Source organism: Aegilops tauschii, chromosome 2, assembly GCF_002575655.3.
Source record: "Aegilops tauschii subsp. strangulata cultivar AL8/78 chromosome 2, Aet v6.0, whole genome shotgun sequence".
NCBI classification, from domain to species: domain Eukaryota; kingdom Viridiplantae; phylum Streptophyta; class Magnoliopsida; order Poales; family Poaceae; genus Aegilops; species Aegilops tauschii.
In genome coordinates this window covers 369,254,864-369,266,515 of record NC_053036.3, presented here as the reverse complement: position 1 = coordinate 369,266,515, position 11,652 = coordinate 369,254,864, and positions in this window count along the sequence as shown.

Here is an 11,652-nt window from a genome sequence, read left to right as displayed (position 1 = left end):
CAATTCTATAAATTGCTCGACAGTAATTCGTTTACCTACCGTAATACTTATGCTATCTTGAGAGAAGCCACTAGTGAAACCTATGGCCCCCGAGTCTATTTTCCATCATATTAATCTTCCGTCAACAAGTTATTTCTATTGTTGTTTATTTTGCTTTCTTTACTTTTAGTCTTTATCATAAAAATACCAAAAATATCATCTTATCATCTCTATCAGATCTCACTATCGTAAGTGACTGTGAAGGGATTGACAACCCCTTTATCGCGTTGGTTGCGAGGTTCTTATTTGTTTGTGTAGGTGCGTGGGACTCGAGCGTATTCTCCTACTGGATTGATACCTTAGTTCTCAAAAACTGAGGGAAATACTTACGCTACTTTACTGCATCACCCTTTCCTCTTCAAGGGAAAACCAACGCAGTACTCAAGAGGTAGCAGTCATCAAGACTCTTTTCTCGCACCGTTGCCGGGGAGGCTTACGCAAAGTCAAGTCAAGATTTGAACTCCCGACAACGAGCCATTTATGGCGCCGTTGCCGGGGAGTCTACACACAAGTCAAGACATACCAAGTACCCATCACAAACTCTTATCCCTCGCATTACATTATTTGCCATTTGCCTCTCGTTTTCCTCTCCCCCACTTCACCTTTGCCGTTTTATTCGCCCTCTCTTTTCCGTTCGCCTCTTTTTCGCTTGCTTCTTGTTTGCTCGAGTGTTGGATTGCTTGCTTGTCACGATGGCTCTACCTAGATTTGGAGATCTTCACCTTAAAAGGTTAGAAGAGATCGAAAGCAACGTCAGAAGTTTTATGACTTTACAATTTGAGCATAATAATTTCGTTAGAAACGAGCTTAAGGAACAAAAAAGCTTTATGGGTTACATGAATAAAGAGCTCGATGACATGTCTAAGGAATTTTATGGTTTGAAATCTCAGATTGCTCATCTCGAAAAATTAATAGCTGAAATTTTGGATAAGCAGGCCACCTTAGTTAATAAGATGGCCGCTAAACCGGATTTTTTATGAGAATAAAGATGAAGATCTAAAAGTTATTGATGTGTCCCTTATTAAATCTTTGTTTTGCAATATGAATCTTGATAATGATGGGACTGGAGATGAGTCAACTTTAGTTAGAAGGCGTCCCAAAAATTCGGAGTTTTTAGATCTTGATGCAAAAATTGGTAAAAGTGGGATTGAAGAGGTCGAAACTTTATATATCAGTGAACCCACTATTTTGGATTTCAAGGAATTTAATTATGATAATTGCTCTTTGATAGATTGTATTTCCTTGTTGCAATCCGTGCTAAATTCTCCTCATGCTTATAGTCAAAATAAAGCTTTTACTGAACATATTGTTGATGCTTTAATGCAACTTATGAAGAAAAACTTGAGTTGGAAGTTTCTATCCCTAGAAAAATTTATGATGATTGGGAACCTACTATTAAAATTAAAATTAAAGATCATGAATGCTATGCTTTGTGTGATTTGGGTGCTAGTGTTTCCACGATTCCAAAAACTTTGTGTGATTTGTTAGGTTTCCGTGAATTTCATGATTGTTCTTTAAACTTGCACCTTGCGGATTCTACTATTATGAAACCTATGGGAAGAATTAATGATGTTCTTATTGTTGCAAATAGGAACTATGTGCCCATAGATTTTATTGTTCTTGATATAGATTGCAATCCTTCATGTCCTATTATTCTTGGTAGACCTTTCCTTAGAACGATTGGTGCAATTATTGATATGAAGGAAGGAAATATTAGATTCCAATTTCCGTTAAGGAAAGGCATGGAACACTTCCCTAGAAAGAATATAAAATTAACTTATGAATCTATTATGAGAGCCACTTATGGATTGCCTACCGAAGATGGCAATACGTAGATCTATCCTTGCTTTTATGCCTGGCTAGGGGCGTTAAACGATAGCGCTTGTTGGGAGGCAACCCAATTTTTATTTTAGTTTTTTGATTTTTGCTCCTGTTTAGGAATTAATCTTTGATCTAGCCTCTGGTTAGATTTTTTGTGTGTGTTTTAATTAGTGTTTGTGCAAAGTTAAACCTATAGGATCTTCTCGGATGATGGTTATTTGATCTTGCTGAAAATTCCAGAAACTTTCTGTTCACGAAAACAATTGTTTAAAATCACCAGACCGTGATAAAATACTGATTCTAATTGAAGTAGATAAATAAACAAAGTATCTAGGTCGTCCTATTTCGGTAGATTTTTTTGAGTTCCAGAAGTTTGCGTTAGTTACAGATTACTACAGACTGTTCTGTTTTTGACAGATTCTGTTTTTCGCGTGTTGTTTGCTTATTTTGATGAAACTATGGCTAGTTAAGTAGTTTATAAACCATAGAGAAGTTGAATACAGTAGGTTTAACACCAATATAAATAAATAATGAGTTCATTACAGTACCTTGAAGTGGTGTTTTGTTTTCTTTCGCTAACGGAGCTCACGAGATTTTCTGTTAAGTTTTGTGTTGTGAAGTTTTCATGTTTTGGGTAAAGATTTGATGGATTATGGAACAAGGATTGGCAAGAGCCTAAGCTTGGGGATGCCCAAGGCACCCCAAGGTAAATCTAAGGACACCAAAAAGCCAAAGCTTGGGGATGCCCCGGAAGGCATCCCCTCTTTCGTCTTCGTCCATCGGTAACTTTACTTGGACCTATATTTTTATTCACCACATGATAAGTGTTTTGGTTGGAGCGCCTTGTATGATTTGAGTCTTTCCTTTTTAGTTTACCACAATTATCCTTGCTATACACACCTTTTGAGAGAGACACACATGATTCGGAATTTATTAGAATACTCTATGTGCTTCACTTATATCCTTTGAGCTATATAGTTTTTGCTCTAGTGCTTCACTTATATCTTTTAGAGCACGGTGGTGGTTTTGTTTTATAGAAACTATTGTTCTCTCATGCTTCACTTATATCATTTTGTGAGCACTACAAAACAGCATGGTAATTTGCTTAAATTGAGAAATTAGTACTAATATGATAGGTGTCGGCATTCTGGGAACGGGGGTCCCCAGACTTGCCTGCCTGCGGCCCACGGCGTGGCTAAGTTAGCGGGCCGTACGACCCACCTTCGTCAACAAAGCATCCAAGACCCTCGCGAGGGTCCAAGCCTCGCGAGGGGGACGACGCAAGACCTCCTCGGGAGTGGCCTAGCCAGGCAGGCTCACGAGGAGCAGAGATATCAAGGCGGGGCAAACCTCACGAGGCTTTCGTGACGTGAGCCATGACGATCGACACCAGGCGGGCGCCAGGAGGGCGCCAACGCACGCAGCGTCCTTGTTTCCTCTTTGGTGCTAAGGAGGCAAGCGCAGGCGAGGAGTACCGAGGCATCAGGCAAAGGTTGCCATATCGGTGCAACGAGACCAAGACCAGAAGGACGGCAAGACGGAGGTCACCGTGGAGCCCAAGACGGCGTCACCACTAGAGCCTTTTGCAGGCGAAGACCGCTCTTGTCAAGATACCTTGTACTAGCTGTTCCCCTTCAAATTCGCCCGCCGTTGTTGGCTCCCTTCCCGCTCAACATTTGGGGAGAGGACCAGGGCCTATATAAGTAGAGCTAGCCACCACAGTAGGGGCATCTGAGCTTGATCGAGTAGTTCATCGAGCTCTCACCCACTAGTCCACAGAGCACAAGAACACCTCGACCTCAGGAGGCTGTTCTTCCCCTTGTACTGTTCATCATCAGCCCAAGAGGCAATCCACCACCACCACACTGGAGTAGGGTATTACACCACAACGGTGGCCTGAACCAATATAAATCTCGTGTCTTTCTGCGTTGTGAGTTCGTCGGGTTCATCAGCAAGATCTTAGTGAGCTAGGGCGTGGATCGGTAGGAGAGAAAGAACTTCGCGCGCACCCCAGAGTTCGAACCTTAAGGGTTTTGCCGGAACCCCACATCTGACATTTGGTGCGCTAGGTAGGGGTGCACCGTAGCTTCCCTCTCGTCGATCCGTCGACCCGTCACTCCGTCGCTCCGTCGTTCCCATGGCGGACGCTCGCCGTGCTCGAGCTGAGCGCCGGGCTACCCTCACCGCCCGCATTGCTTAGATGGCCCCCGTCGGTGGGCCACCTCATCGTTCTCCGTCTCCCACCGCCAACGCTGCCACCGGCCCGGCGGGGAACGAGCAACAGGCATCCTCGCTGCATCCATCGGTGCGGCAGGACGGCCGCACCGCCACTCCGTCGCTGACCCCGGCCGGTTCTTCGTCTCATGCTCGCCGCCCTCCCATGGAGGTGCGGGCCGCGCTTCTCACGGCGAACGAGCTCCTGCACTACCGCCCAGTCGACGACCTCTAAGAGGAATGGCTCGACCGCGTCGCCGAGCTCGTCCGCGCCGCAGGGGGCTCCCCGGCGCCGCCCCTCTCTCTGCCTCACCCTTCACTATCCACGGGCGACGAGGCTCATGGAGCGCCTCCACCACCTCTTCCCCAAGACGGTGCCTTGGCACCAAGGCGCGCGGCCCCACGACGTGATCCACCACGCCTGGTGCCCGCGCGCGAAGAGAGAAGCTGCCAAGAAATCCCTCTGCCACGAGAAGCTGCACCAGTGCTCCCCGCGCCGCCTCGTCAAGACCGTATGCTGCCTACGGTGGCAGCACGTGGACCTCATCAAGACCAAGCTCCACCTCCGAGGCGGGCCCTGGCAACCACGTCCGGTTGCCGCGCCTTCACCCCCGAGCTACGTAACGTCGCCTGGCCCGGCAAGTTCAAGCCGGATCTGCCTCCCCGCTACGACGGCCCGCCGATCCCGCGGAGTTTCTGCAGCTTACGAGCTGAGCATCGAAGCAGCCAACGGCGACGAGAAAGTCATGGCGAACTGCTTTCCCATGGCTCTCAAGGATGGTGCCCGCTCCTGGCTCCTGAACCTGCAGCACGGCTCGATCTCCTCATGGGATGAGATGCGCGAGCGCTTCGTCACCAACTTCCAAGGCACCCGCGACCACCCACCGGCCGCGGGCGACCTACGCCGCATCAAGCAACAACCGGGGGAGACCCTCCAGAAGTACATCCAGCACTTCAACAACACTCGCCTCAAGATCCCCAAGGTCACGGACGAGGCCATCATCTCCGCGTTCTCCGATGGTGTCCGTGACGTCAAGTTGAAGGAAGAGCTTGCTATCCACGAGGAGCTTTGCACGTCTCAGGAGCTGTTCAACCTGGCGACCAAGTGCGCAAGAGCTGAGGAGGGGCGCCTTTCCCTCCTCGAGCTGCCAGCTGCGGGAGCGGAGGAGAAGAAGGCCAAGGCCAAGGACGTGAAGCGCAAGGAAGCGGCTGTGCTCGCAGCGGAGCCGGACACCAAGCGGGGCAGAGATCAGCCAGAGTCATCCAAGAACAGCCGGCCGTTCTACGCCTTCCACAACCTGAACACCCACAACACCAGCGACTGTCAAGAGCTCAGAGCCATACGAGAAGGACGCTTCGGTCGACGCCCCGAACATAGTGACCGTGGCTACGGTCATGGAGGAGGACGTGGAGGCAGACGCTGGGACGACCGTGGCCCGCACCAGGAGTGGCGCGATAGGCCTCGTGAGGACCGCTAGCAGGACCATCCTCGCGAGGGCGCCTGGAGGGACCAGCCTCGTGAGGATCGCCCTCAGGGAAACGCCGGTCTTCCCCCACTGCCGCCACCACCAAGAAGGAACGATGATCACCACCAGGACGAGGGGGCTGGGGGCTTCCAGGAGCCGCGTGCAATTGCCTGCATCTTGGGCGGCGCGCGGGCCCCCGCCTCGCAACGCATCTTCAAACAGTTTGCTCGTGAAGTGAACGCAGTCCTCCCCAAGCTCGAGGCCACGTGCCCGCTCAAATGGTCCTAGTGCGCCATCACCTTCAACTCGGCAGACCAGCTCAAGTGCGCGGCCACCGCCGGCGCCCTCCCGATGCTATGCTCCCTAGTCATCAGCAATGTGCAGGTTACCAAGACCCTCATCGACGTCGACATGTTCGACAACCTCCAAGTGCCTTATGAGCAGCTTCAGCCTACCAAGCCTTTCCAGGAGTAACCGACGGTTCCACCACACTGATTGGGCAGGTTCGCCTCCCAGTCACCTTTGGGGAACGCAAGAACTACTGCACCGAGCTCACCGACTTCGACGTCGCGCACATCCACCTGCCGTACAACGCCATCCTCGGGTATCCGGCCTTGGCCAAGTTCATGGCAGTCACCCACCATGGGTACAACGTCCTCAAGATGCCGGGGAGCGGCGGAATCATCACGGTCCCATGTGAAGAGAGAGATGCGGTGTGCTACCTCGAGCGCGCCTTCCAAAATGCAGCAATCGACGACCCCGACAGCAGAAGCGAGGGCCCTCCTAAGGCCCTCCCCAAGAAGAAGAAGAAGCAGCTACGCCGTGCAGGACCTCAGGAGGATGGCGTCGCAGCTGGAGCCTCATCAGGATCAGCGTCCGTTCCAGGGGCGCCTCCCTCCATCACATAGGAAGGCGCGCCTGGCGCCCTCCTCAGGCAGGGCTTGGGGGCTCTCTTCTGGAGGGCCTCATACCTTGCCAATCTCACGAGCGAGGCGCTTGGGCACCACTTGGAGGCGTGCTTCGCCGCACATTTCCCTCAGGGGGACATAGGGCAAGGAGTGCCCACCACTCATGAGTTCATCACCAAGACCACTCAGGAACTACAGGATGCAAGGGCCATGCGCGGCGACAGCCGCTCACGAGGCGCAGCTCCCCATCCAGGCGAGGATGCCGGGCTACGCGTCTGCATCGACGTCCCAGGGCTCAACAGGGCCGCTTCTCAGGAGCGTTTCTGGCCTTCGCGTGTGGGCCGTTGAGAGGGTCCGCCACACAGCTACGTTCGCATGCCCTTCGGCTTGCCGAGCGTGGCGTCAGCCTATCAGCGCAACATGCGGCGCGTCCTGGTGGCTCAGGAGGCGAGGTACCATGCCGACTTGGAAGAAATGGAGACTGTTCTCAAGGAACCACCCGGGCCCCCAGAGCCTCCCGAGGCTCAGGGTCCCGGCGGCTCATGAGGAATTACCCCTTCGCGGCACGCCTTCGGCTACACCGACTCTCCTTCATCTACAGAACGAGGTGACACTTTCCAAGTTCGTTTAGCTGGGAGCGCCCCTCGGGCTGCATTATTCCCAGGCCTCATGGATCCGTCCCTGTGGCATGTATCCCTTTTGCTTATGTCTTTAGCGTACCTTGCTAGGGGCGCCCCTCGGGCAGCATCATCCCCAAGCCAATCGGGCCGGACCCAGTGGCGTGTATCTCCTGCATTTACATAAGCTGATTTGCCTTCCATGCTTAACCTGCCTACGGTTATCACCTGTTCGACCGCCACCCGCCACGGGTCCATTCATCCCGTGCAATTCGCTTGCGCGTTAAAAGGGGGCTCCTGAGCATCGCGACTCAGGAGCTCTTATTGGCTCTCCACCCCTCACCCCCTGGCCTTGACCATGGCATCGCGCCCTGGCATACCAGCGGCGGCTGAGCTCGCTCGAGGGCCGGGACCTGAGGACGCAGAGCGCTTGCACTTAACCGTCTCGCAGGAACACACAGCTATCGAAGATTCAAGACCAGGCACAACCCGTCTTGAGGTAGGGCCTCGTGAGTCCCGTGCTGGCTCACGAGTGCCCAGATACACCTCGCAGCCCTGCCGTGCAAGCCACGTGTTAGGGCGGGGCTGTACACGCCCCGGGGGCTCCTCCCGGAGGGCCCCCCTCCCACGCACAAGTGGAAGCACCATGCTCCGCGCTGGCCGTCGACACTGCCGAGGAGCGGCTATGCCCGTGCACAAGCGGAAGCACTATGCTCAGTGCTGGTGATAAACAACTGAGGGCGACTCCACGGTCGTACCAACCTCAGGGAGCCCAGAGCTCAGCGTCCGGCTTCACCGCAACACCTCCCCTCGGGAGAGCTGCGCGAGGGGGCTGGACACGGGGGCCGCGCTCGGGTCACGCCCAAGCGTACGCCACCCAACCAGGCCACCCGGGTCTGGGGGCTGCTCTCAGGTCACGCCCAAGCGCACGCCTCCCAAACAGGTCTCCCGGACCTGGTCATCGCACGCCCCTCCCGAGGCCTCGGCGAGGGAACGTATGAAGATTGTTTGCACGTCAAGGGGGACTCCTGAGCATCGCGACTCAGGAGCCTAACTGGTCACGTAGCCCCTCACTCCTTGGTCCGTCCTGGTCTCCGGTCGGCCCAATGGCGGTTGAGGTATGCGCGGGGCCGGGCTCTGCCGACGTAGAACATTAATCTATCCTCGCGAACTCTCCCTATATGCTGTTTGCGCGTCAAGGGGGACTCCTGAGCATCGCGACTCAGGAGCCTAACTGGTCACGTAGCCCCTCACTCCTTGGTCCGTCCTGGTCTCCGGTCGGCCCAATGGCGGTTGAGGTATGCGCGGGGCCGGGCTCTGCCAACGTAGAACGCAAAGCAAATAGGAAGGAAAGCACAAAATCTCGAAGCAAATATTACAAGTACATTGTCCCCACAATGCCAAATGAAAAGTCTAAATGCCTCCACGAGGCCTGATACATGTTGCAGGAATGAAACGGGAGAATAGCCGCAGGTCACCCCTGGACACCGCCATCGCCTGCAGAAGGTGCCCCTCCGTGGGTGACGTTGTCCTCACCTTCACCACCAGCCGCAGGATCGGCGGCATCGCCGGACAAAGGAGGGGAGACAAAGCCGCGGAACTTCTTCAGCAAGGCCTCCACTTGACCTTGTACAGCTGTGGCGGCAGCTTCGCAGTGATCTTCAGCCATAGGCTCCAGCAGCTCATCAAGACGAGCGTTGGGGTCGCGAAGGTGCAGGTGGCTGAAGACGCGAGTCAATGCAGCTGAAGACAGGACGCGAGCTTCTGCCTCCGCCATGGGACGCGAGCTTCTGCCCCGCGCATGTCACCTCACCAGGCCCTCAGTGCCCTCGCCTCTACGCGGAACAGCCAGCGGCAGGCTGGCAACCATAACGGCAAACCGTGTTTCTTCTTGTGCCAGTTCGCAGGGATCTCATGAGAAGGATAGCAGGAGGCACCGCGAGTCTCCTTTTGTCCCGTGCAATCTGCTTGCGCGTTAAAAGGGGGGCTCCTGAGCATCGCGACTCAGGAGCTCTTACTGGCTCTCCAGCCCTCACCCCCTGGCCTTGACCATGGCATCGTGACCTGGCATACCAGCGGCAGCTGAGCTCGCTCGAGGGCCGGGACCTGAGGACGTAGAGCACTAAGGAGAGCATGGGAGGAGGGAAGGACGTATGGGCCGACCTACCTATGCCACAAGAGCTGGCGCGCAGGCCTAGCGCACCATAAGGAATCATCGTAGAATCGACAAGATAAGTCCCGTTCTCGAATTGGCTAATTTTGGGGCCTAAGGGTCACACTCGCCGCAGCCCCGTTGCGGCCACGTCAACTCCCTTTCTTGCCTTACCATGGCTGCTTGAGCGCTAAAGGGGACCTCCTGAGCATCGCGCCTCAGGGGCTCTTACTGGACCTCGGGCCACACACCTCCTGGCCTTGACCACGGCATCGCGACCTGGCATACCAGCGACGACTATAGCCTGCCTAGGGACGGGGACCTGTGAGCGTAGAGCAACATGCTATCGCGAGGGAAGAAAGGGGAGACCGAGCCTTAACAGGACATGCGTTCACAAGTTTTCATAACGGGAAAGATGAGCGCAAAAGACATTACAGACCCTTTACACGCCCCCACGGGGTACTTCATGATTCTTCGCAGGGAACAAAAGCTAGAAGTAAGAAGGATCCTATCTAGACCTTCCCGTGGCAGACACCATCATCAACAGTGGGCCACGGGAGGCTGGCGCCAACCCTATCCAGGTCAGCGGTGGCGACGGCCAGACGCCGCGACTCTGCTCCGAGCGGGCGAGAGCTCAGGGGCACATAGCTGTCGTCGCTCATCTCCGGAGTCTCGTAGAGCTCAGGAGAGCTACTGGACTCCCGGGGGCTGCTGCTGCTGGAGTGGCCGCGAGCGGAGCGCACGTCAGCCTGACGCTCCTCTCCGGAGCAGCACTCCAGGCGGCGGCCCTCCGCATCGAAGACCTTGAAGAAGAGCGTGGAGGCGCCATCGTACTCGAAGTGGATCGCGAGGGCGCCCCTCGCACGGCAGACCCGCGCGACCTCGCCCCAGCCGCGGGTCATGAAGATCTTGCTGTTGGGGACCGCTTCGATCTCTGCTCCAGTCGCCGGAGCGTCGCAGTCGGCGTGCTGCAACCAGAGCTCGAGAGGTCCCCTCGGCGGCATCACGTCGGAGAAGAACCGCGGGAAGCGGATCCAAGAGCTTGGAGGCATCAGCGCCCACAGCACAAGCTCGCGCGAGGAGTCCGCGCATGGATTCCAGGGGCGACAGCGCGTGTCGCCGTGGCACGGCGACCACGAACGCGGCGCGGGTGACGCCGCTCATCGCTCCGTCCTCCTGAGCCCTCGGCTCGGGCGTACAAGGGTAGCGGATATCCTAGAGGAGGCCGCTCGTACCAAGGCCTCGTCACCACCTGCATCGCCGCTTCATCACGGCGGTGGACCGACCTCTTCTTCGGCGGGAGCGGCCCCGGATCATTGCGGGGGGCCTTTCCCTTCTCTTCAGCGGAAAACCTTCTGATAGGCGCCATTGTTGTTAGCAGTGGAGCGAGGAGGAAGAAGCAAGCAAGCAAGGAAGAGATGGGCGACGGGGGCTCCGCCCCCTCCCCATTTATAGCAAAAGAAGGCCAACCGGCGCCTCCCACGATCACAGGTAATGATGGTTTTCCTTGCATGTCGCAGGGACATGTCAAGTCGAGCAGTTGCCGAGGCAGCGTTGGGAAGCGGAGACGCCCACGTCCAATCAACCGCCACGCGTCAACCGAGGCCGCAGGCTTTTGGGGCCCGCGGCGCTCCGTACTTGACCCTTGGCTTCGCAGTGAAGCCAAGCCCGAGCGCACCTTGGGCCCGGGGGCTACTGTCGGCGTTCTGGTAACGGGGGTCCCCAGACTTGCCTGCCTGCAGCCCACGGCGTGGCTAAGTTAGCGGGCCGTACAACCCACCTTCGTCAACAAAGCATCCAAGAATCTCGCGAGGGGCCAAGCCTCGCGAGGGGGACGATGCAAGACCTCGGGAGTGGCCTAGCTAGGCAGGCTCACGAGGAGCGGAGATATCAAGGCGGGGCAAATCTTCGAGGCTTTCGTGACGTGAGCCATGACGATCGACACCAGGCGGGCGCCAGCGCGCGCAGCGTCCTTGTTTCCTCTTTGGTGCTAAGGAGGCAAGCGCAGGCGAGGCGTACTGAGGCATCATGCAAAGGTTGCCATATCGGTGCAACGAGACCAGGACCAGAAGGACGGCAAGACGAAGGTCACCGTGGAGCCCAAGACGGCGTCACCACCAGAGCCTTTTGCAGGCGAAGACCGCTTTTGTCAGGATAGCTTGTACTAGTTGTTCCCCTTCAAATTTGTCCGCCGTTGTTGGCTCCCTTCCCGCTCAACATTTGGGGAGAGGACCAGGGCCTATATAAGTATAGCTAGCCACCACAGTAGGGGCATCTGATCTTGATCGAGTAGTTCATCGAGCTCTCACCCACTAGTCCACAGAGCACAAGAACACCTCGACCTCAGGAGGCTATTCTTCCCCTTGTACTATTCATCATCAGCCCAAGAGGCAATCCACCACCACCACACTGGAGTAGGGTATTAAACCACAACA